This window comes from Rhinoderma darwinii, chromosome 4, assembly GCF_050947455.1.
Source record: "Rhinoderma darwinii isolate aRhiDar2 chromosome 4, aRhiDar2.hap1, whole genome shotgun sequence".
NCBI lineage: Eukaryota > Metazoa > Chordata > Amphibia > Anura > Rhinodermatidae > Rhinoderma > Rhinoderma darwinii.
Genome location: NC_134690.1, coordinates 331,793,166 through 331,818,080, shown reverse-complemented (window position 1 = coordinate 331,818,080; position 24,915 = coordinate 331,793,166). Strand labels below are relative to the sequence as shown.

The following is a 24,915-nucleotide window of genomic DNA, read 5'->3' as shown; positions in this document are numbered from 1 at the left end:
GAAATATTTGTAAATGGGAATATTTTGTATTATAGGAAATATAAGAATACATATTATGATTAATAGGACAAATAAGACAGATGCTATAAGTTAAAATGATATTGGGGAGGGCGTTGCACATGATTATAGCCCAATTTGGAAGAGCAGAGATTTTGTTGGCTTATCAGGTAAAGCTGTGAAAAACAGTGAAGATTTAGCAGCCCTATTCAGAGCCTAACAGCTACCTAAAAAGGCAGCCATTATAAAAGTCCAGGCGCACACAATGAAACAGTCACCTGAGGTCGTAGGTAACCGAATGGCAGATGAGGTTGCCAGAAGGCTTCAGATTATCTAGATTGTAACATGCCATAATCAAAAGACTGTTTGGGCCGGTATGTGCATGATCCAGTTGGAGATGGGCGTCAAATTTCACGAAAGCAGAAAATACCACCTGTACCCAAAGGGGAGCAATTCCTAATCTTGGGGATAATTATAATCAAAGTGATCCTTCTATATACAGACAGGAAATATATCATTGCCCCATGGGTAACAAGACTAGTGAACCATGGTGCCTTTTCAATAATTCCCTAAGGTTTGGGGAACTAGCAGATATGATGAAACATCATATGAGAGGCGCCTATATGCTTCCAAATGATATCTATATATTCTGTGGTCATAATGCCTATCAATGGATACCCATAGGAGCAGAAGGAACCTGTACATTAGCTAGACTCCAGCTACCCACATGGCTATGCGAAAAATACTGATTTTCCTTAGAGTAACATACCAAATCATATGTTGTTTAAGAGGGAAGCCAACCCAGGTAAGGCTAAATCCCTAGTACATGTTTCCTGGCAAGAAAAGTTAGGCCTATCACTTACACTAGTAGGCACATAATATTCAAAAGCTTGCTGACATATTGCAGAATATGTTTATGATGCTTTAAATATAACTAGCACACTTACCAGTCAGCTTATCTTAGTAACTAATCAGCATGCTTTGGTCCTGGAATATCGGATAACATCCCTAGGCGGTACGTGTCAGATAGTAGGCCCTGCCTGCTGCCATTATATAGAACCCTCTGGACTGTTGCAAGTCTAGTGTGATATCAGGGCGAAGAGGGTTAAGGAAGAGTTCAGGAAAGTTAACTCTCAGGGTGACTGGAATTTCAAATTGCCAGATTGGCTTAGTTGGCTAACAGCTATATGGTTTAAGGGAATAGGTGCTTTGTTTTACGGAATATTACATGTAGCTTTGCAGGTATTTATTATAAGAATACTGATTTACCTGACTGTCAATCTAATTTTTAGGGCATGACCACACATGGCGGAATTCCTCCGCAACTGTCCGCATCAATGCCGCACCTAATCCGGGTTGCGGATTACGGCTGCGGATCTGCACAAAATGTGCAGAAAATTGATGCGGACTAGCTGCTGCGGACTGCGGGAAAAGTGCTTCCCTTCTCCCTATCAGTGCAGGATAGAGAGAAGGGACAGCACTTTCCCTAGTGAAAGTAAAAGAAATTCATACTTACCGCCCGTTGTCTTTATGACGCGTCCCTCCTTCGGCATCCAGCCCGACCTCCCTGGATGACGCGCCAGTCCATGTGACCGCTGCAGCCTGTGCTTGGCCTGTGATTGGCTGCAGCCGTCACTTACACTGAAACGTCATCCTGGGAGGCCGGACTGGAGACAGAAACAGGGAGTTCTCGGTAAGTACGAACTTCATTTTTTTTTACAGATACATGTATATTGGGATCGGTAGTCACTGTCCCGGGTGCAGAAACAGTTACTGCCGATCGCTTAACTCTTTCAGCACCCTGGACAGTGACTATTTACTGACGTCTCCTAGCAACGCTCCCGTCATTACGGAAGCCCCATTGACTTCCTCAGTCTGGCTGTAGACCTAGAAATACATAGGTCTAGCCAGAATGAAGAAATGTCAAGTTAAAAAAGCAAGACGCATCCGCAGCACACATGACATGTGCATGACAGCTGCGGACTTCATTGCGGAACTTTGAATCTCCATTGAAGTCAATGGAGAAATTCCGCCATGAGTCCGCCACTGCTCCGCAACAGACAGAGCATGCTGCGGACACCAAATTCCGCTCCGCAGCCTATGCTCCGCAGCGGAATTGTACGCATCGTGTAAACGAACACTGCTAAATTAAAGTGAAAGTCAATGGAGAAACGGCTCCGCTGCGGATTAACGCTGCGGAGTGTCCGCAGCGGAATTTAAGTGAAATTCCGCCATGTGTGAACCCGCCCTTATACTGATGACGAAGTCTTGTAATTGTTAGAAAAACCCAACACAGATTAAAGTTCCATGTGTAGAAAAAGGAGTAACATTGGGACATGAAATAACTTCTACATCCTTGCTTCCAGTAGCAGTTCCCATGCCTCGATGGATATGCGTCTATTGTGATGAATGGAACCCCTCTCAAGTTGACATATGCGTCCATTGTGGTTGTCAGGAAGGAATAAGATAATTAGGGATCTGTTTTTTTTTGGCAGGAACACCCCACTCTTAGGTAAATGATTTATAGATGATCTGTGGGAAAGGATCTCAAGGCAAGTTTGATGATCCCACTGTTTATATGGCTACCCGTATAATCCGTGATATACCACAGTTTCGGCTGTAACTCATGATAGGTAGATTCCCCAATCTAATGGCCACTATACTAGTTTAGGAAGGGATAGGAGGGTCCAAGTTTTCACCTTCAGAGGATATTGGGTCCCATAGGGATAGAATCGTTGGATGCTATTAGAGTAATTTGTATAAATTGTATAAATTATCAAAAAAACGGCATTATATTCAATTACATATGTATGAGATAAGTATAAGATATGTTTTAAGATTTCCATTCCCTTTCCCCATCATTTGAATACATGGAATTAAGATGACGTCATCTAGCAATCCAAACTAATAAATAGTTGATGTGTTTGAAAGGATTCTAGGAAGAAAGTCATTACCTTATATAGAAGTATTTTTGAATGCATGCATTTGTATACATGGCATTGGTTAATGTGTGTTAAGTGAAAGCGTGAACCTATAAATAAAGGCTTCGTTCACAGCCATTTTAGATTTCTGTACATCAAACCATTGTATGTGAAATCTCTGCCGATCTGTCATTTTTGTGAATTTGATTGAATCCTGGACAAATTCTGTTATCAAAAAAAGGAACTTAAGGTTGATGGAGATCACTCTAAGGCTATGTTCACACGGAGTATTTTGGGGGAGGAATATCTGCCTCAAAGCTCCAAACGGAATTTTGAGGCAGATATTCCTCCCCCAAAATACTCCGTGTGAATAGCAATTATCGCGCCGTTTTTCGCCCGCGGCCATTGAGCGCCGCGGGCAGAAAACACGCTTTCTACTGCCTCCCATTGAAGTCAATGGGAGGTCGGAGGCGGAAGCGCCCGAAGATAGGGCATGTCGCTTCTTTTTCCCGCGAGGCAGTTTTACTGCTCGCGGGAAAAAGACGCCGACGCCTCCCATTGAAATCAATGGGAGGCGTTCTCGGGCCGTTTCTGCCGAGTTTTGCGACGCGGTTTCCGCGTCAAAAAACTCGGCAAAAGACCCCGTGTGAACATAGCCTAACACTTCCGTTTTCTTCTGACCACTGACTGTTTTTAATGTTTATATTTGTACAGGGGTGTTATGTTTAATAGGACAAATTAGGATGTGACAAATATTCTATAGATTGTGAGTAATGATCTGGATGGTGTAATTTCTGGGGGGATGGGAATTGTGGGCTATGTTTTGAATGTAGAAGCCAGAAGAAAGTAGATCATATCTTTATGTCTTTGGGGCAACCAAGTACCTGTGGGCAATCAGAGCTCTATGGGAAATGGTGGCTGATATAGGTGAAAACGACAGATATGTGTATCTTCCTATTTTTTCTAACCACTGACTGTTTTTAAAGTTTTTATTTGTACAGGGGGTGTTATGTTTAATAGGACAAATTAGGATGAGAAAAATATTCTATAGGTTATGAGTAATGATGTGGAGGGTGTAATTTCTGGGGGGATGGATTGGGAATAGTGGGTTATGTTAGGAATGTAGAAATTGTGTCATTAGTCAGAAAAAAGTAGATCAAATCTTTAAGTCCTGGGGGCAACCGAGTACTTGTGCACAATCAGAGCTCTATGGGAAATGGTGGCTCCTATAGGTGAAAAAAACGGAATTGAGTATACTCCTATTTTTTCTGACTCTTCTTATTTGTTTGTTTTTTTAGATTTTATTTTATGAAAGGTTAATAATAGGGGAAGAGATATGTAGCATGGTGAGTTCATTGTAAAAGGGAATATTTTGTTATATAGGAAATATGGAAATAAATATTATGTTTGATAGGACAAAATATAAATTCACAGATATTCCATAGGTTAAACATGATGTTGGGGAGGGCGGAATTTTATTGAGAATTTTTTTTTAAGATTGATGGAGATCACTCTAACCCTTCCTTTTTCTTCTGACCACAAAATGTTTTTAATGTTTACATTTGTATAGGGTGTTATGTTTATTAGGACAAATTAGGATGGGACAAATATTCTATAGCTTATGAGTAATGATCTGGAGGTTGTAAATTCTGAGGGGATGGGAATTGTGGGTTATGTTTTGAATGCAGAAATTGTGCCATTAGCCAGAAGAAAGTAGATCAAATCTTTATGTCTTTGGGGCAACCAAGTACCTGTGGGCAATCAGAGTTCTATGGGAAATGGTGGCTCCTATAGGTGAAAGCAACAGATGTGTGTATCTTCCTACTTTTTCTGGCACCGACTGTCTCTAATGTTTTTATTTGTACAGGGGGTGTTATGTTTAATAGGACAAATTAGGATGAGACAAATATTCTATAGGTTATGAGTAATGATGTGGAGGGTGTAATATCTGGGGGGATGGATTGGGAATAGTGGGCTATGTTAGGAGTATAGAAATTGTGTCATTAGTCAGAAAAAAGTAGATCAAATCTTTAAGTCCTGGGGGCAACCGAGTACTTGTGCACAATCAGAGCTCTATGAGAAATGGTGGCTCCTATAGGTGAAAACAACGGAATTGAGTATACTCCTATTTTTTCTGACCACTGACTCTTCTTATTTGTTTTTTTTTTAGCGTTTATTTTATGAAAGGTTAATAATAGAGGAAGAGATATGTAGCATGGGGGGTTCTTTGTAAAAGGGAATATTTTGTTATTCAGGAAATATGGAAAATAAATATTATGTTTGATAGGACAAAATATAAATTCACAGATATTCTATAGGCTAAGCATGACGTTGGGGAGGTCGGAATTTCTGGGGGATGGATGAGGTATTGAGTGTGATGTTTTAAATGTAGAAATTGTGTCATTAGTCAGAAAAAAGTAAATCAAATCTTTAAATCCTGGGGGCAATCAAGTACTTGTGCACAATCAGAGCTCTATGGGAAATGGTGGCGCCTATAGGTGAAAACAACGGAATTGAGTATACTCCTATTTTTTCTGACCACTGACTGTTATGTTTTTTTAGAGGGCTTCTTTATGAAAGGTTATTAATAGAGGAAGAGATATGTAGCGTTGGGAGATCATTGTAAGTGCAGATATTTTGCAATATAGGAAATATGGGAATAAATACTATGTTTGATAGGACAAAATATGGACTAACAAATATTATATCAGCTAAACATGATGTTGTAAAGGGTGTAATTTCTGGGGGGTGGATGGGGAATGGTGTTTGTTGTTTTGAATGTAGAAATTGTGTCATTAGTCAGAAAAAAGTAGATCAAATCTTTAAGACTTGGGGAAACCAAGTACCTGTGGGCAATCAGAGCTCTATGGGAAATGGTGGCTCCTATAGGTGAAAGCAACAGATGTGTGTATCTTCCTACTCTTTCTGACCACTGACTGTCTCTAATGTTTTTATTTGTACAGGGGGTGTTATGTTTCATAGGACAAATTAGGATGAGACAAATATTCTATAGATTATGTGTAATAATGATGTGGAGGGTGTAATTTCTGGGGGGATGGATTGGGAATAGTGGGTTATGTTAGGAATTTAGAAATTGTGTCATTAGTCAGAAAAAAGTAGATCAAATCTTTAAGTCCTGGGGGCAACCAAGTACTTGTGCACAATCAGAGTTCTATGGAAATGGTGGCCCCTATAGGTGAAAACAACGGAATTGAGTATACTCCTATTTTTTCTGACCACTGACTGTTATTATGTTTTTTTAAAGGGCTTCCTTATGAAAGGTTATTAATAGAGGAAGAGATATGTAGCGTTGGGAGATCATTGTAAGTGCGGATTTTTTGCAATATAGGAAATATGGGAATAAATTACTATGTTTGATAGGACAAAATATGAACTAACAAATATTATATCGGCTAAACATGATGTTATAAAGGGTGTCATTTCTGTGGGGCTTGGATGGGGAATGGTGTGTGTTGTTTTGAATGTAGAAATTGTGTCATTAGTCAGAAAAAAGTAGATCAAATCTTTAAGTCCTGGGGCAACCAAGTACTTGTGCACAATCAGCGTTCTATGGAAAATGGTGGCCCCTATAGGTGAAAACAACGGAATTGAGTATACTCCTATTTTTTCTGACCACTGACTGTTATGTTTTTTTAGAGGGCTTCCTTATGAAAGGTTATTAACCCCTTCCCGACATTTGCCGTACATGTACGTCATGGAAAGTACTGACTTCCCGCATCTTGCCGTACATGTACGCCAAATGTTTGGGACCGGCTCAGAAGCTGAGCCGGTCCCATCATCACCGGATCTCAGCTGTATCTTACAGCTGACATCCGGCTGTAACGGCGGGGACCGAAATTAGCTTCGATCCCCGCCATTAACCCCTTAAGTGCAGCGCTCAAACGCGATCGCTGCACTTAAGGTGTTTGCAGCTCATCGGAACCCCAGTAATGAAATTGCCGGGGTTCCGGTGGCTGCAATGGCAACCGGAGGCCTAATACTGGCCTCCCGGTCTGCCTAGCACCGAAGCCGGTCAAGATCCGCCCGGCGGCGGAGCCTGATCGGCTTCCGTAGCTGTCGGCAAGATGGCGCCGGGTCAGGAGCTGATCCGGCGTCATCAGCGGTGGAAGTCAGCTGTACTGTACAGCTGACATCCACCTGTAACGGCAGGAACCGGAGCTAGCTCCGATCCCTGCCATTAACCCCTTCGATGCAGCAATCGAAAGCGATTGCTGCATCGTAGCGGTTACTAGCAGATCGCCAGCCCTGACAGGCAATCGGGACTGGCGACTGCTGTTATGGCAACAGGAGACACAATGGTCTCCTGCTCTGCCATTACGGAAGCCGATTTAGGCCCCGCCGGGAGGCGAAGCCTAATCGGCTTGCTGTCAGTGAATGACTGACAGATCTAATACATTGCACTACATAGGTAGTGCAATGTATTAGAAAAAAAAAAATCTGACCGTTGGAACTTCAAGTCCCCTAGTGGGACTTGAGAAAAAGTGTAAAAAAAGTATAAAAAAGTGTAAAAAAAAGTGCAAATAATAAAAGTTTGAAAACAATAAAAGTTTCAAGTAATCAAATAAAACACAATCCCCCTTTTACTCTTATCAAGTCCTTTATTATTGAAAAATAATAATAAACCATATGTATTTGGTATCGCCACGACCGTATGACCGGAGGTATCAAAATATTATATTATTTATTGCACGCGGTGAACAGCGTAAAAAAAACCGTAAAAAACGTTACCAGAGTTTCTGTTTTTTGGTCACTTTGCCCTACAAATATTAGAATAAAAAGTGATCAAAAAGTCGCACGTATCCAAAAATGGTACCTATAAAAACTATAGCTCGTCCCGCAAAAAACAAGCCCTCATACAACTCCGTCGACAAAAAAATTAAAAAGTTATGGTTCTCACAACTTGGCGACAGAAAAAATACATTCTTTTTACAAAAGTAATTTTATTGTGCAAAAAGTTGTAAAACATGAAAAAGTTCTATAAATTAGGTATCGCCGGAATCGTACTGACCCGCAGAATAAAGTTAACATGTAGTTTATAACGCATGGTGAACGCTGTATAAAAAAAAAAACGAAAAAAGCTGTGCCAGAATTGCATTTTTTTGTTTACCTGGCATCCCAAAAAATAGGATAAAAGGTGATCAAAAAGTCGCATGTACCCCAAAATGGTACCAATAATAACTACAGCTCGTCCCGCAACAAACCAGCCCTCATACCGCTACGTCTATGAAAAATAAAATTAGTTATGGCTCCAATAAGTCAGGAAATAAAAAAATATGCAGTTGTGCCCGAGGGGAACATTTCTTCTGTTTGAAGAGGCGATTTTTCAAGGACCTAAAATTAGGGAACCAGGAAAGGGAGGGCCCAAACATATCCGCTGGAAGCAACGGTGCCCGTATTATACCAGGACAACACTTCCTAGCAAAATTCCCCAAACTACAAAGGCGCGGAGTGTGGACCAAAAGGGGGATAAGAAATGACACCATTTATCAGTGCGACACCAGCCTGTGCAGAAAGGATTGCCTCACAGCGTAACACACATCTATGGATTATTTTATTGTTTTTTTTTACCCCGTTATTATACCACCTGACTATGCCCCTTATATACTCCGCCCGGCTTACATATGCCCTACATTATAAACGGAAACACCAGTAAGACTCCAAACAAAACTACTACCAAGCAAAATCCACGCTCCAAAAGCCAAATGGCATTTCCTCCCATCTGAACCCTACAGCATGCACAAACAGCAGTTTCCTTCCACATATATGGCATCGTCATACCCGGGAGAACCCTTTTAGCAATTTTTGGGGTGTGTGTCTCCAGTGGCATAAGCTGGGCACGACATATTTGCCACTTAATGGCATATCTAGGGAAAAATATAAATTTTTAATTTGCACCATCCACAGCGCATTCATTTATGGAAAAGATCTGTGGGGTGAAAATGCTCACTACACCCCTTAATAAATGCCTTGAGGGGTGCAGTTTCCATAGTGGGGTCACTTCCCAGGGGTTTATTTTTATTATTTCACATCTGAGCCTCTGCAGTTGTGAACCAATACTTTGTAAATCGCCAAATTAGGCCTCAATTTTACATGGTACCCTTTCACTCCTGAGCCTGGTCGACTGTCCAGGCAAGAGATTAGGGCCACATGTAGGGTGTTTCTAAAACCAGGAAACCCAGCATAATAATTAGAGAGCTGTCTCGTTATGGTGGCACAAGCTGGGCACCACATATTGTCCACATATCTGTGGAAAAAATCCCATTTTCACTCTGCAACATCGAGTTCACACTAATTTCTACAAAACACCTGCAGGGTTAACATGCTCACTACACCCGTAGGTAAAAGCATTGAGGGGTGTAGTTTCCAAAATGGGGTCACTTCTGGGGGGTTTCCACTGTTTTGGGCCCACAGGCGCCCAGAAACCAATCCAGAAACATCTGCACTCCAAATAGCGGTCCTTCCCTTCTGAGCCCTGCCGTGTGCCCAAACAGCAGTTTACGACCACATATGGGGTATTGCCGTACTCGGTAGAAATTGCTTTACAAATGTTGGGTTCTTTTTTTCCTTTATTTGTTGCGAAAATGAAAAAATTTGCGCTAAAGCTACGTCTTATTGAAGAAAAAGGATTGTTTTTATTTTCACTGCCCAATTCTAATAAATTCTATGAAACATCTGTGGGGTCAAAATGCTCACTACGCCCCTAGATGAATTCCTCAAGAGGTGTAGTTTCCTAAATGGTGTCACTTTTTGGGCGTTTTCATTGTTTTTTCCCCTCAGGGGCTTTGCAAATGTGACATGGCCGCCGCAAACCATTCCTGCTCAATGTGATCTCCAAAAGCCAAATAGCGCTCTTTCCCTTCTAAGCCAAGCCGTGTCTCCAAACAGCCGTTTATTACCACATGTGGGGCATTGTTTTACTCGGGAGAAATTGCTTTACAAATTTTGTGGTGCTTTTTCTCCTTCAGTCCTTGTGGAAATGAGTAAAAATAAGCTAAACCTACATTTTCTTTGAAAAAATGTTGATTTTTATTTTCAGGGCCTACTTCCAATAATTTCTGCAAAAAACCTGTGGGGTCAAAGAGCTCACTATACCCCTAGATAATTTCCTCAATGGGTGTAGTCTCCAAAATGGGGTCACTTGTGGGGGGTTTCCACTGTTTTATCCCCTCAGGGACTTCGTAAATGTGACCTGGCCTCCGCAAACCATTCCTGCTAAACTTGAGCTCCAAAAGCCAAATAGCGCTCTTTCCCTTCTCAGCCCTGCCGTGTCTCCAAACAACCGTTTATTACCACATGTGGGGCATTGTTTTACTCGGGAGAGATTGGTTTACAAATTTTACGGTGCTTTTTCTCCTTCAGTCCTTGTGGAAATGAGAAAAAATTAGCTAAACCTACATTTTCTTTGAAAAAATTTAGATTGTCATTTTCAGGGCCTATTTCCAATAATTTATGCAAAAAACCTGTTGGGTCAAAACGCTCACTATACCCCTAGATAATTTCCTCAATGGGCATAGTTTCCGAAATGGGGTCACTTGTGGGGGGTTTCCACTGTTTTGTCCCCTCAGGGGCTTTGTAAATGTGACATGGCCTCCACAAACCATTCCTGCTAAACTTGAGCTCCAAAAGCCAAATAGCGCTCTTTCCCTTCTCAGCCTCGCCGTGTCTCCAAACAACCGGTTATTACCACATGTGGGGTATTGTTTTACTCGGGAGAAATTGCTTTACAAATTTTACGGTGCTTTTTCTCCTTTAGTCTTTGTGAAAATGAGAAAAAAAATCGCTAAACCTACATTTTCTTTGAAGAAATGTTGATTTTAATTTTCACGGCCTACTTCTAATAATTTCTGTAAAAAAGCTGTGCGGTCAAAATGCTCACTACACCCCTAGATAATTTCCTTGAGGTGTGTAGTTTCCCAGATGGCGTCACTTTTGGGGGATTTTGACTGTTTTGGCACCGCAAGAGCCCTTCAAACCTGACATGGTGCCTAAAATTTATTCTAACAAAAATAAGGCCCCAAAATCCACTAGGTGCTCCTTTGCTTCTGAGGCCGGTGCTTCAGTCCAGTAGCACGCTACGGCCACATGTGGGATATTTCCTAAAACTGCAGAAACTGGGCAACAAATATTGAGTTGCATTTCTCTGGTAAAACCTTCTGTGTTATAAAAAAAATTGTACTAAAAATTTATTTCTGCAAAAAAATATGAAATTTGTAAAATTCACCTCTACATTGCTTTAATTCCTGTGACATGTGTAAAGGGTTAAGACATTTTCTAAATGCTGTTTTGAATACTTTGAGGGGTGAAGTTTTTAAAATGGGGTGACTTTTTGGGGGTTTCTAATATATAAGGCCCTCAAAGCCACTTCACAACTGAACTGGCCCCTGAAAAAATGGCCTTTTGAAATTTTCTTGAAAATGTGAGAAATTGCTGCTAAAGTTCTAAGCCTTGTGAGGTCATAGAAAAATAAAAGGATGTTCAAAAAACGATGCCAATCTAAAGTAGACATATGGGTGATGTTAATTAGAAACAATTTTGGGTGGTATAACTGCCTGTCTTACAAGCAGATACATTTAAATTGAGAAAAATGCTAATTTTTGCAATTTTTCGCTAAATTTTGGTGTTTTTCACAATTAAATACTGAACATATCGAGCAAATTTTGCCAGTAACATAAAGTCCAATGTGTCACGAGAAAACAATCTCAGAATCGCTTGGATAGGTGAAAGCATTCCGGAGTTATTACCACATAAAGTGACACATGTCAGATTTGAAAAATGAGGCTCGGTCAGGAAGGTCAAAAGTGGCTAAAGTGGGAAGGGGTTAATAGAGGAAGAGATATGTAGCGTTGGGAGATCATTGTAAGTGCAGATATTTTGCAATATAGGAAACATGGGAATAACTACTATGTTTGATGGACTAACAAATATTATATCAGCTAAACATCATGTTGTAAAGGGTGTCATTTCTGGGGGTGGATGGGGAATGGTGTGTGTTGTTTTGAATGTAGAAATTGTGTCATTAGTCAGAAAAAAGTAGATCAAATCTTTAAGTCCTGGGGCAACCAAGTACCTGTGGGCAATCAGAGCTCTATGGGAAATGGTGGCTCCTATAGGTGAAAGCAACAGATGTGTGTATCTTTCTACTTTTTCTGACCACTGACTCTCTCTAATGTTTTTATTTGTACAGGGGGTGTTATGTTTAATAGGACAAATTAGGATGAGACAAATATTCTATAGGTTATGAGTAATGATGTGGAGGGTGTAATATCTGGGGGGATGGATTGGGAATAGTGGGCTATGTTAGGAGTATAGAAATTGTGTCATTAGTCAGAAAAAAGTAGATCAAATCTTTAAGTCCTGGGGGCAACCAAGTACTTGTGCACAATCAGAGCTCTATGAGAAATGGTGGCTCCTATAGGTGAAAACAACGGAAATGAGTATACTCCTATTTTTTCTGACCACTGACTCTTCTTATTTGTTTTTTTTTTAGAGTTTATTTTATGAAAGGTTAATAATAGAGGAAGAGATATGTAGCATGGGGAGTTCATTGTAAAAGGGAATATTTTGTTCTATAGGAAATATGGAAAATAAATATTATGTTTGATAGGACAAAATATAAATTCACAGATATTCTATAGGTTAAGCATGATGTTGGGGAGGGCGGAATTTCTGGGGAATGGATGAGGTATTGAGTGTGATGTTTTAAATGTAGAAATTGTGTCATTAGTCAGAAAAAAGTAGATCAAATCTTTAAGTCCTGGGGCAACCAAGTACCTGTGGGCAATCAGAGCTCTATGGGAAATGGTGGCTCCTGTAGGTGAAAGCAACGGATGTGTGTAAATTACTTTTTTTTCTGACCACTGACTGTTTTTAATGTTTTTATTTGTACAGGGGGTGTTATGTTTCATAGGACAAATTAGGATTAGACAAATATTCTATAGATTATGTGTAATAATGATGTGGAGGGTGTAATTTCTGGGGGGATGGATTGGGAATAGTGGGTTATGTTAGGAATTTAGAAATTGTGTCATTAGTCAGAAAAAAGTAGATCAAAACTTTAAGTCCTGGGGGCAACCAAGTACTTGTGCACTATCAGAGCTCTATGAGAAATGGTGGCTCCTATAGGTGAAAACAACGGAAATGAGTATACTCCTATTTTTTCTGACCACTGACTCTTCTTATTTGTTTTTTTTTTTAGAGTTTATTTTATGAAAGGTTAATAATAGAGGAAGAGATATGTAGCATGGGGAGTTCATTGTAAAAGGGAATATTTTGTTCTATAGGAAATATGGAAAATAAATATTATGTTTGATAGGACAAAATATAAATTCACAGATATTCTATAGGTTAAGCATGATGTTGGGGATGGCGGAATTTCTGGGGGATGGATGAGGTATTGAGTGTGATGTTTTAAATGTAGAAATTGTGTCATTAGTCAGAAAAAAGTAAATCAAATCTTTAAGTCCTGGGGGCAATCAAGTAATTGTGCACAATCAGAGCTCTATGGGAAATAGTAGCGCCTATAGGTGAAAACAACGGAATTGAGTATACTCCTATTTTTTCTGACCACTGACTGTTATGTTTTTTGAGGGCTTCTTTATGAAAGGTTATTAATAGAGGAAGAGATATGTAGCGTTGGGAGATCATTGTAAGTGCAGATATTTTGCAATATAGGAAATATGGGAATAAATACTATGTTTGATAGGACAAAATATGGACTAACAAATATTATATCGGCTAAACATGATGTTGTAAAGGGTGTATTTTCTGGTGGGTGGATGGGGAATGGTGTGTGTTGTTTTGAATGTAGAAATTGTGTCATTAGTCAGAAAAAAGTAGATCAAATCTTTAAGTCCTGGGGCAACCAAGTACCTGTGGGCAATCAGAGCTCTATGGGAAATGGTGGCTCCTGTAGGTGAAAGCAACGGATGTGTGTAAATTACTATTTTTTCTGACCACTGACTGTTTTTAATGTTTTTATTTTTACAGGGGGTGTTATGTTTCATAGGACAAATTAGGATGAGACAAATATTCTATAGATTATGTGTAATAATGATGTGGAGGGTGTAATTTCTGGGGGGATGGATTGGGAATAGTGGGTTATGTTAGGAATTTAGAAATTGTGTCATTAGTCAGAAAAAAGTAGATCAAATCTTTAAGTCCTGGGGCAACCAAGTACTTGTGCACAATCAGAGTTCTATGGAAAATGGTGGCCCCTATAGGTGAAAACAACGGAATTGAGTATACTCCTATTTTTTCTGACCACTGACTGTTATGTTTTTTTAGAGGGCTTCCTTATGAAAGGTTATTAATAGAGGAAGAGATATGTAGCGTTGGGAGATCATTGTAAGTGCAGATATTTTGCAATATAGGAAACATGGGAATAACTACTATGTTTGATAGGACAAAATATGGACTAACAAATATTATATCAGCTAAACATGATGTTGTAAAGGGTATAATTTCTGGGGGGCTTGGATGGGGAATGGTGTGTGTTGTTTTGAATGTAGAAATTGTGTCATTAGTCAGAAAAAAGTAGATCAAATCTTTAAGTCCTGGGGCAACCAAGTACCTGTGGGCAATCAGAGCTCTATGGGAAATGGTGGCTCCTATAGGTGAAAGCAACAGATGTGTGTATCTTTCTACTTTTTCTGACCACTGACTGTCTCTAATGTTTTTATTTGTACAGGGGGTGTTATGTTTAATAGGACAAATTAGGATGAGACAAATATTCTATAGGTTATGAGTAATGATGTGGAGGGTGTAGTGGGAATAGTGGGTTATGTTAGGAATTTAGAAATTGTGTCATTAGTCAGAAAAAAGTAGATCAAATCTTTAAGTCCTGGGGCAACCAAGTACTTGTGCACAATCAGAGTTCTATGGAAAATGGTGGCCCCTATAGGTGAAAACAACGAAATTGAGCATACTCCTATTTTTTCTGACCAGTGACTGTTATGTTTTTTTAGAGGGCTTCTTTATGAAAGGTTATTAATAGAGGAAGAGATATGTAGCGTTGGGAGATCATTTTTGTAAGTGCAGATATTTTGCAATATAGGAAACATGGGAATAACTACTATGTTTGATAGAACAAAATATGGACTAACAAATATTATATCAGCTAAACATGATGTTGTAAAGGGTGTAATTTCTGAGGGGTGGATGGGGAATGGTTTGTGTTGTTTTGAATGTAGATATTGTGTCATTAGTCAGAAAAAAGTAGATCAAATCTTTAAGTCCTGGGGCAACCAAGTACCTGTGGGCAATCAGAGCTCTATGGGAAATGGTGGCTCCTGTAGGTGAAAGCAACGGATGTGTGTAAATTACTATTTTTTCTGACCACTGACTGTTTTTAATGTTTTTATTTGTACAGGGGGTGTTATGTTTCATAGGACAAATTAGGATGAGACAAATATTCTATAGATTATGTGTAATAATGATGTGGAGGGTGTAATTTCTGGGGGGATCGATTGGGAATAGTGGGTTATGTTAGGAATTTAGAAATTGTGTCATTAGTCAGAAAAAAGTAGATCAAATATTTAAGTCCTGGGGCAACCAAGTACTTGTGCACAATCAGAGTTCTATGGAAAATGGTGGCCCCTATAGGTGAAAACAACGGAATTGAGTATACTCCTATTTTTTCTGACCACTGACTGTTATTATGTTTTTTTAAAGGGCTTCCTTATGAAAGGTTATTAATAGAGGAAGAGATATGTAGCGTTGGGAGATCATTGTAAGTGTGGATATTTTGCAATATAGGAAATATGGGAATAAATACTATGTTTGATAGGACAAAATATGGACTAACAAATATTATATCGGCTAAACATGATGTTATAAAGGGTGTCATTTCTGTGGGGCTTGGATGGGGAATGGTGTGTGTTGTTTTGAATGTAGAAATTGTGTCATTAGTCAGAAAAAAGTAGATCAAATCTTTAAGTCCTGGGGCAACCATGTACCTGTGGGCAATCAGAGCTCTATGGGAAATGGTGGCTCCTTTAGGTAAGCAACAGATGTGTGTATCTTCCTACTTTTTCTGAACACTGACTGTCTTTATTGTTTTTATTTGTACAGGAGGTGTTATGTTTAATAGGACAAATTAGGATGCGACAAATATTCTATAGGTTATGAGTAATGATGTGGAGTGTGTAATTTCTGGGGGGATGGATTGGGAATAGTGGGTTATGTTAGGAATTTAGAAATTGTGTCATTGGTCAGAAAAATGTAGATCAAATCTTTATGTCCTGCGGCAACCAAGTACCTGTGGGCAATCAGAGCTCTATGGGAAATGTTGGCTTCTATAGGTGAAAACGACGGATGTGTGTATCTTCCTATTTTTCTGACCACTGACTGTTTTTAAAGTTTTTATTTGTACAGGGGGTGTAATGTTTAATAGGACAAATTAAGATGTGACAAATATTCTATAGGTTATGAGTAATGATGTGGAGGGTGTCATTTCTGGTGGAATGAATGGAGAATTGAGTGTGATGTTTTAAATGTAGAAATTGTGTCAGTCAGAAAAAAGTAGATCAAATCTTTAAGTCCTGGGGCAATCAGGTGAAAACGGCAATCGTGTGTATCTTCCTATTTTTTCTGACCACTGACACTCATTAGGTGTTTTTTTTTTAATAAAAGGTTATTAATAGAGGAAGAGATAATTACCATGGGGAGATCATTGTAAATGGGGATATTTTGTATTATAGGAAATATAAGAATACATATTATGATTTATAGGACAAATATAAATTAACAGATATTCTATAGGTTAAAATAATGTTGGTGAGGGTATTGCACATGATTATGGCCCAATTTGGAGGAGCAGAGATTTTGTTGGCTTATCAGGTAAACCTGTGAAAAACAGTGAAGATTTAGCAGCCCTATTCAGAGCCTAAAAGCTACCTAAAAAGGCAGCCATTATAAAAGTCCAGGCGCACACAATGAAACAGTCATCTGAGGTCGGTGGTAACCGAATGGCAGATGAGGTTGCCAGAAGGCTTCAGATTATCTAGATTGTAACATGCCATAATCAAAAGACTGTTTGGGCCGGTATGTGCCTGATCCAGTTGGAGATGGGCGTCAAATTTCACGAAAGGAGAAAATACCACCTGTACCCAAAGGGGAGCTATTCCTAATCTTGGAGATAATTATAATCAAAGTGATCCTTCTATATACAGACAGGAAAGATATCATTGCCCCATGGGTAACAAGGCTAGTGAACCATGGTGCCTTTCAATAATTCCCTAAGGTTTGGGGAACTAGCAGATATGATGAAACATCATATGAGTGGCGCCTTTATGTTTCCAAATGATATCTATATATTCTGTGGTCAAATTGCTTATAAATGGATACCCATAGGAGCAGAAGGAACCTGTACATTAGCTAGACTCCAGCTACCCACATGGTTATGCGAAAATAATGATTTTCCTTACAGTAACATACCAAATCATATGTTGTTAAAGAGGGAAGCCAACCCAAGTAAGGCTAAGTCCCTAGTACATGTTTCCTGGCAAGAAAAGTTAGGCCTATCACTTACACTAGTAGGCACATAATATTGAAAATCTTGCTGACATATTACAAAATATGTTTATGATGCTTTAAATATAACTAGCACACTTATAGGTGAAAACGACAGACATATGTATCTTCCTATTTTTTCTGACCACTGACTGTTTTTAATGTTTTTATTTGTACAGGGGGTGTTATGTTTAATAGGACAAATAAGGATGAGACAAATATTCTATAGGTTATGAGTAATGATGTGGAGGGTGTAATTTCTGGGGGGATGGATTGGAAAATGGTAGCTCCTGTAGGTGAAAACGTTGGTCGTATGTATCTTCCTATTTTTTCTGACCACTGACAGTTTGAAAGGTTATTAATAGAGGAAGAGATATGTAGCATGGGGATATCATTGTAAGTGCGTATATTTTTCAATATAGGAAATATGGGAATAAATACTATGTTTGATATCACAAAAGATGGATTAACAAATATTCTATAGGTTAAACATGATTTTGCGGAGGGTGTCATTTCTGGTGGGATAGATGAGGAATTGTATGTGATATTTTGAATGTGGAAATTGTGTCATTAGTCAGAAAAAAGTAGATCAAATCTTTACGTCCTGGGGGAATCAAGTACCTGTGGGCAATTAGAGCTCTATGGGAAATTGTGGCTCCTATAGGTGAAAACGACGGACGTGTGTATCTTCCTATTTTTTCTGACCACTGACACTTAGTGAAACATTAGCAAACCTATTCAGAGCCTAACAGCTACCTAAAAAGGCAGCCATTATAAAAGTCCAGGCGCACACAATGAAACAGTCACCTGAGGTCGTAGGTAACCGAATGGCAGATGAGGTGGCCAGAAGGCTTCAGACTATCTAGGCTGTAACATGCCATATTCAAAAAAATGTTTGGGCCGGTATGTGCATGATCCAGTTGGAGATGTGCGTTAAATTTCACGAAAGGAGAAAATACCACCTATACCCAAAAGGGAGCTATTCCTAATCTTGGGGATAATTATAATCATAGTGATCTTTCTATATACAGACAGGAAAGATACCATTGCCCCATGGGTAACAAGACTAGTGAACCATGGTGCCTTTTCCATAATTCCCTAAGGTTTGGGGAACTGGCAGATTTGATGATACATCATATAAGTGGCATCTATATGCTTCCAAATTATATCTATGTATTATGTGGTCATATTGCCTATAAATGGATACCTATGGGAGCAAAACGAACCTGTACAATTGCTAGACTCCAGCTTCCCACATGGGTATGCGAAAATAATGATTTTCCTTACAGTGACATACCAAATCATATGTTGTTTATGAGGGAAGCCAACCCAAGTAAGGCTAAATCCCTAGTACATGTTTCCTGGCAAGAAAAGTTAGGCCTATCACTTACACTAGTAGGCACATAATATTGAAAAGCTTGCTGACATATTGCAGAATATGTTTATGATGCTTTAAATATAACTAGCACACTTACCAGTCAGCTTATCTTAGTAACTAATCAGCATGCTTTGGTCCTGGACTATCGGATAACATCCCAAGGCGGTACGTGTCAGATAGTAGGCCCTGCCTGCTGCCATTATATAGAACCCTCTGGACTGTTGCAAGTCAAATGTGATATCAAGGCGAAGAGGGTTAAGGAAGAGTTCAAGAAAGTTAACTCTCAGGGTGACTGGAATTTCATATTGCCCGATTGGCTTAGTTGGCTAACAGCTAACTGGTTTAAGGGAATAGGTGCTTGGTTTTACGGAATATTACATGTAGCTTTGCAGCTATTTATTATAAGAATACCGATTTATCTTATTGTCAAACAAATTTTTATACTGATGACGAAGTCTTGTAATTGTTAGAAAAACCCAACACAGATTAAAGTTCCATGTGTAGAAAAAGGAGTAACATTGGGACATAAAATAACTTCTACATCCTTTCTCCCAGTAGCAGTTCTCATGCCTCGATGGATATGCGTCTACTGTGATGGATAGATCCCCTCTCAAGTTGACATATGTGTCCATTGTGGTGTTGTGAGGAAGGAATCAGATCATTAGGGATAAATTTGTGTGGCCAGGAACACTCTTCTCTTAGGTAAATGATTTATAGATGATCTGTGGGAAAGGATCTCAAGGCAAGTTTGACGATCCCACTGTTTATATGGCTACCCGTATAATCCGTGATATACCACAGTTTAGACTATAACTCATGATAGGTAGATTCCCCAACTTAATGGCCACTATACTAGTTTAGGAAGGGATAGGAGGATCCAAGTTTTCACCTTCAGAGAATATCGGGTCCCATAGGGATAGAGTAGTTGGATGCAGTAAATTATTAAAATGATTTGTATAAATTGTTTAAATGATCAAAATAACTGCATTATATTCAATTAGATATGTATGAGATATGTATAAAAAAATGTTTGAACATTTCCATTCCCTTTCCCCATCATTTGTCCATTTGAATACATGGAATTAAGATGACGTCATCTAGCAATCAAAACTAATAAATAGTTGATGTGTTTGAAAGGATTCTAGGAAGGAAGTCATTACCTTATATAGAAGTATTTTTGAATGCATGCATTTGTATACATGGCATTGGTTAATGTGTGTTAAGTGAAAGCGTGAACCTATAAATAAAGGATCCGTTCACAGCCATTTCAGATTTCTGTACATCAAACCATTGTATGTGAAATCTCTCTCGATCTGTCATTTTTGTGAATTTGAATTAATCCTGGACAAATTCTATTATCTAGAAAAGATCACTCTAACACTTCCTATTTTTTCTGACCACTGACTGTCTCTAATGTTTTTATTTGTACAGGGGGTGTTATGTTTAATAGGACAAATTAGGATGTGACAAATATTCTATAGGTTATGAGTAATGATGTGGAGGGTGTAATTTCTGGGAGGATGGATTGGGAATTGTGGGCTATGTTTTGAATGTAGAAATTGTGTCATTAGCCAGAAGATAAGTAGATCAAATCTTTAAGTCCTGGGGGCATCCAAGTACCTGTGGGCAATCAGAGCTATATGGAAAATGGTTGCTCCTATAGGTAAAAACGACGGACATGTGTATCTTCCTATTTTTTCTGACCACTGACTGTTATTATGGTTTTTTTTAGAGGTTTTTTCGTTATGAAAGGTTATTTATTAATAGAGGAAGAGATATGTAGCATGGGGAGATCATTGTAAGTGCGGATATTTCGCAATATGGGAAATATGGGAATAAGTACTATGTTTGATATGACAAAATATGGATTAACAATTATTCAATAGGTTAAACATGATGTTGGGGAGGGTGTCATTTGTGGTGGGATGGATGGGGAATTGTATGTAATGTTTTGAATGTTGAAATTGTGTCATTAGTCAGAAAAAGTAGTTCAAACTGGCGGCAACCAAGTACATATGACAAAATATGGTTTAACAAATATTCTATAGGTTAAACATGATGTTTCGGAGGGTGTCATTTCTGGTGGGATGGATGGGGAATTATATGTGATGTTTTGAATGTAGAAATTGTGTCATTACTCAGAAAAAAGTAGATCAAATCTTTAAGTCCTGGGGGGAACCAAGTACCTGTGGGCAATCAGAGCTCTATGGGAAATGGCGGCTCCTATATGTGAAAACGACGGACGTGAGTATCTTCCTATTTTTTCTGACCACTGACTGTTTTTAATGTTTTTATTTGTACAGGGGTGTTATGTTTAATAGGACAAATTAGGATGAGACAAATATTCTATAGATTATGAATAATGATGTGGAGGGTGTAATTTCTGGTGGAATGGATTGGGAATCGTGGGTTATGTTTTGAATGTAGAAATTGTTTCATTAGTCAGAAAAAAGTAGATCAAATTTTTAAGTTCTGGGCAACCAAGTACCTGTGGGCAATCAGAGCTCTATGGGAAATGGTGGCTCCTGTAGGTGAAAAAGATGGACATGTGTATCTTCCTATTTTTTATGACCACTGATTGTTATTATGGGTTTTTTTTAGTTTGTTTTTTTTATGACAGGAAATTAATAGAGAAAGAGATATGTAGCATGGGGAGTACATTGTAAGTGCGGATATTTAGCAATATAGGAAATGTAGGAATAAATACTATGTTTAATATGACAAAATATTCTATAGGTTGAACATGTTGTTGCGGATGGTGTCGTTTCTAGTGGTATGGATGGGGAATTGTATGTGATGTTTTGAGTGTAAAAATTGTGTCATTAGTCAAAAAAAAGTACATCAAATCTTTAAGTCCTGAGGGCAACCAAGTACCTGTGGGTAATCAGAGCTATATGGAAAATGGTGGCTCCTGTAGGTGAAAACGTTGGTCGTTTGTTATCTTCCTATTTTTTCTGACCACTGACTGTTAATAGGTGTTTATTTAGAGGTTTTTTTTTAATGAAAGGTTATTAAAGGAGAAAGAGATATGTAGCATGGGGAGATCATTGTAAGTGCGGATATTTAGCAATATAGGAAATATGAGAATAAATATTATGTTTGCATAAATATTATGGAAATTGTGTCATTAGTCAGAAAAAGTAAATTAAATCTTTAAGTCCTGGGGCAACCAAGTACCTGTGGGCAATCAGAGCTCTATGTGAAATTGTGGATCCTATAGGTGAAAACGACGGACATGTGTATCTTCCTATTTTTCTGACCACTAACTGTTAATAGTTGTATTTTTGAGAGTCTATTTTATGAAAGGTTATTAATAGAGGAAGAGATATTTACAATATAGGAAATATGGGAATAAATATTATGTTTGATATGACATAATATGGAATAACAGTGTTATAATGTTGTTGGGGAGGGTGTCATTTTTGGGGGGATGGATGGGAAATTGTGTGTGATGTTTTGAATGTGAAAATTGTGTCATTAGAAAAAAGTCGACCAAATCTTTACGTCCTGCGGGTAACCGAGTACCTGTCGAAAAACAGAGCACTATGGGAAATGGTGACCCCTATAGGTGAAAACGACGGTTGTGTGTATCTGCTTATTTTTTCTGACCACTGACTCTTATTATTATTATTATATATTGTTTTTTATATGTATGTTTTCTTTAATAAGAGATTCTTAATGGATAGTGTCATTTCTGTCAGTGAATGGGGAATTGTGTGTAAGCTTAAAATTTGGGAATTGCATCTTTGGTCAGAAAACATAGGTTAAATTTTTTAAGCCTAGGGGACGAAAAAGTACCTGCAAATATAGTTTTACAATGAAGTGTGCTCCTATAAAGTAAAACAATAGCCTTGTTTTTCTGCTAATGTCCTCTGACAACAGATTGCTATTGTCTTTTATTTAAGTGATGTTGTCCATGTTTTAATCTTGTGTTTGTCTCTAAAAACATCTTATTTTGTTACGCTGTTATGTTTATATGATTATGTATGTTTGAACAATATTTTTTGTATCTCTTTTTTTGCGAGCTCTTCCTACGTATGATAGAAGCTGCCACTTGAATCATCTGTTGTTTCAATGAGAGCTGTCATTTGAATTTGAGAGGAGGATAGCGTGGAACAGATTTAAATTCGGATAGTCAAGCAACTGAATGTAAATTCAGAAGTATTCGCCGTGTCAAGTTTGCAACCCTTCATAAATACTTTTAGCCAGAGTCGCTATAAAAATATTCCTCAACATGTGCTGTCTACTGGAATAAAGATGATCATAATTTTAAATCTAGAAATACATATGGCTTACTCTTGTATAACTGGTTAGTATTGCCTTTATTGGCATTAATTGCTATGGTACAATCTTCATATTTTGTAAGTACAATAAAGAGGGGTATAATCGAGCCAAAAAAACAGAACGGAAGACTCTCTTACATCCGATCGGTATAAAAAAGAAAGATCAGACGGATAACAAAATTAGATTTATCTCCACTTTTAACAACCAGTGGCAAACAATGAGATCAATTTTAGAAAAACATTGGCCGATTTTGCATACAGAACCTGCTATCTCTAGGGCTCTACAAAGTAATCCCCAGATGACGGCCAGAAGAAATAGAAACCTGAGAGACATACTTGTTAAAAGTCACTACGTACCCTTACAACTCAACCCCTTTTCCTCACGAGGCCCGATTCAAGGTTGCTACCCTTGTGGTAAGTGTGTGGCATGCGCCAACATAATAAGGACAAATTCCTTCACTTCTGTCAAAAACGGACGCCAATTCAATATCCTGCATTATATATCATGCAGCACGACCCATGTTGTGTATTACGCAACATGTGGCTGCTCTAAAGTATACATTGGCCTTACTTCCAGACAACTCAGGATTCGTGTTCGTGAGCATGTGAGGGATATCCAGGCTGCAGAACAAATCAGTGACGTGTCATTATTAAAGACGATACCTAAACACTTTAAACTACATCATAGATGCGATCCTAAAACGTTTCTGGTGCGAGGTATTGACACGGTACATTGTGGTGTCAGAGGGGGTAATGCGATTAAAATCCTTGCACAAAAAGAGTGCAGATGGATTATTACCCTCGGTACTATGACCCCATCTGGTCTAAATGAATATTTGAGCTTTTCTCCCTTTTTATAGAATATTCCCATTCACTGTAATCTTTTGCGTTTTTTAGGCGATTTTATGCGTTAGTATATACCTGATCCACCTGGAAAATGTTACTAACCTTTTGTTCCCACCTCTAGATTTAGATCCGGTCGTAGTTCTATTATGAGGACCTTCTCGTGTTTGATGACCACGATCCATACTGGAACAATTTGAAACATGACTATTCAACTGATGAACAACAGTTACCTGAATATGAAATGAATAATATGTCCCAACATTATATTTCTACTATATTGTAAAGTAGGATGGTTGGGATGTTATCTATTTTTTGAAATTCCCCCCTTTCTGAGACCCTTGGTAAATTTTGGTGTATATATAATTTTATCTACAAATATTCTTATGATTATATATTTTACACGGTTCAGCACTTTCTCACTGCACTTACCAGTATAATTTGTGTACTGTTCTAACATATATTTTATCATCACAAGTTATTAATAGATTTCCTATGGATTGATTTCATCTTTTTTGTGCATCTTTGTTCACCACTTTTTATTTCCCCTCTCCCCCCCTTCCCCCCCCTTTCCCCCCCCCTTCTTTACCTTTTCTTTCTTTCTTTCCTCTTTTCCCTTCTTTCCCCTCCCCCTTGTTTCTTTACCCACTTTTGATATTCTGATATTGATATTTTTATATCCGAGCATTAGTCTCGGTCTTATTTTGTAATTGTATATTATAAATATTTATTATTTATATATATTCTTCACTATTTATATCATTTGTTCTTCTTTTATGCAATTGCATACACTTATTGAGTCTTTGTTAGTACTCTCTTCTTTTTAAAGTATATGTATATCATCCAATGATTACCTTGATGTCTATAGTCAATCCCTTGATTGTGCCGCTTCAGGTCCATCTCGGGGGTCTTTTCTGGGGACGGGTGCCATTCATCTAAAGATAGATCTGCCTACTCAAACACT

The 24,915-nt window shown here is 38.4% G+C and overlaps 1 long non-coding RNA gene across 2 annotated transcripts in view; it reads left to right on the top strand.

The window, feature by feature from the left end:
* Window positions 1-24,638, top strand: part of LOC142761249 (uncharacterized) — a 105,823-nt gene extending 81,185 nt beyond the window's left edge. The window contains exon 4 of one of the 2 annotated variants that reach the window (XR_012883581.1): window positions 24,076-24,638. This is a non-coding gene — a long non-coding RNA (uncharacterized LOC142761249). Of the gene's footprint in view, window positions 1-22,850; window positions 23,082-24,075 lie in introns of those variants that run through there. The other variant, XR_012883582.1, reaches the window with a different exon arrangement.
* Window positions 24,639-24,915: the final 277 nt, after the last annotated feature.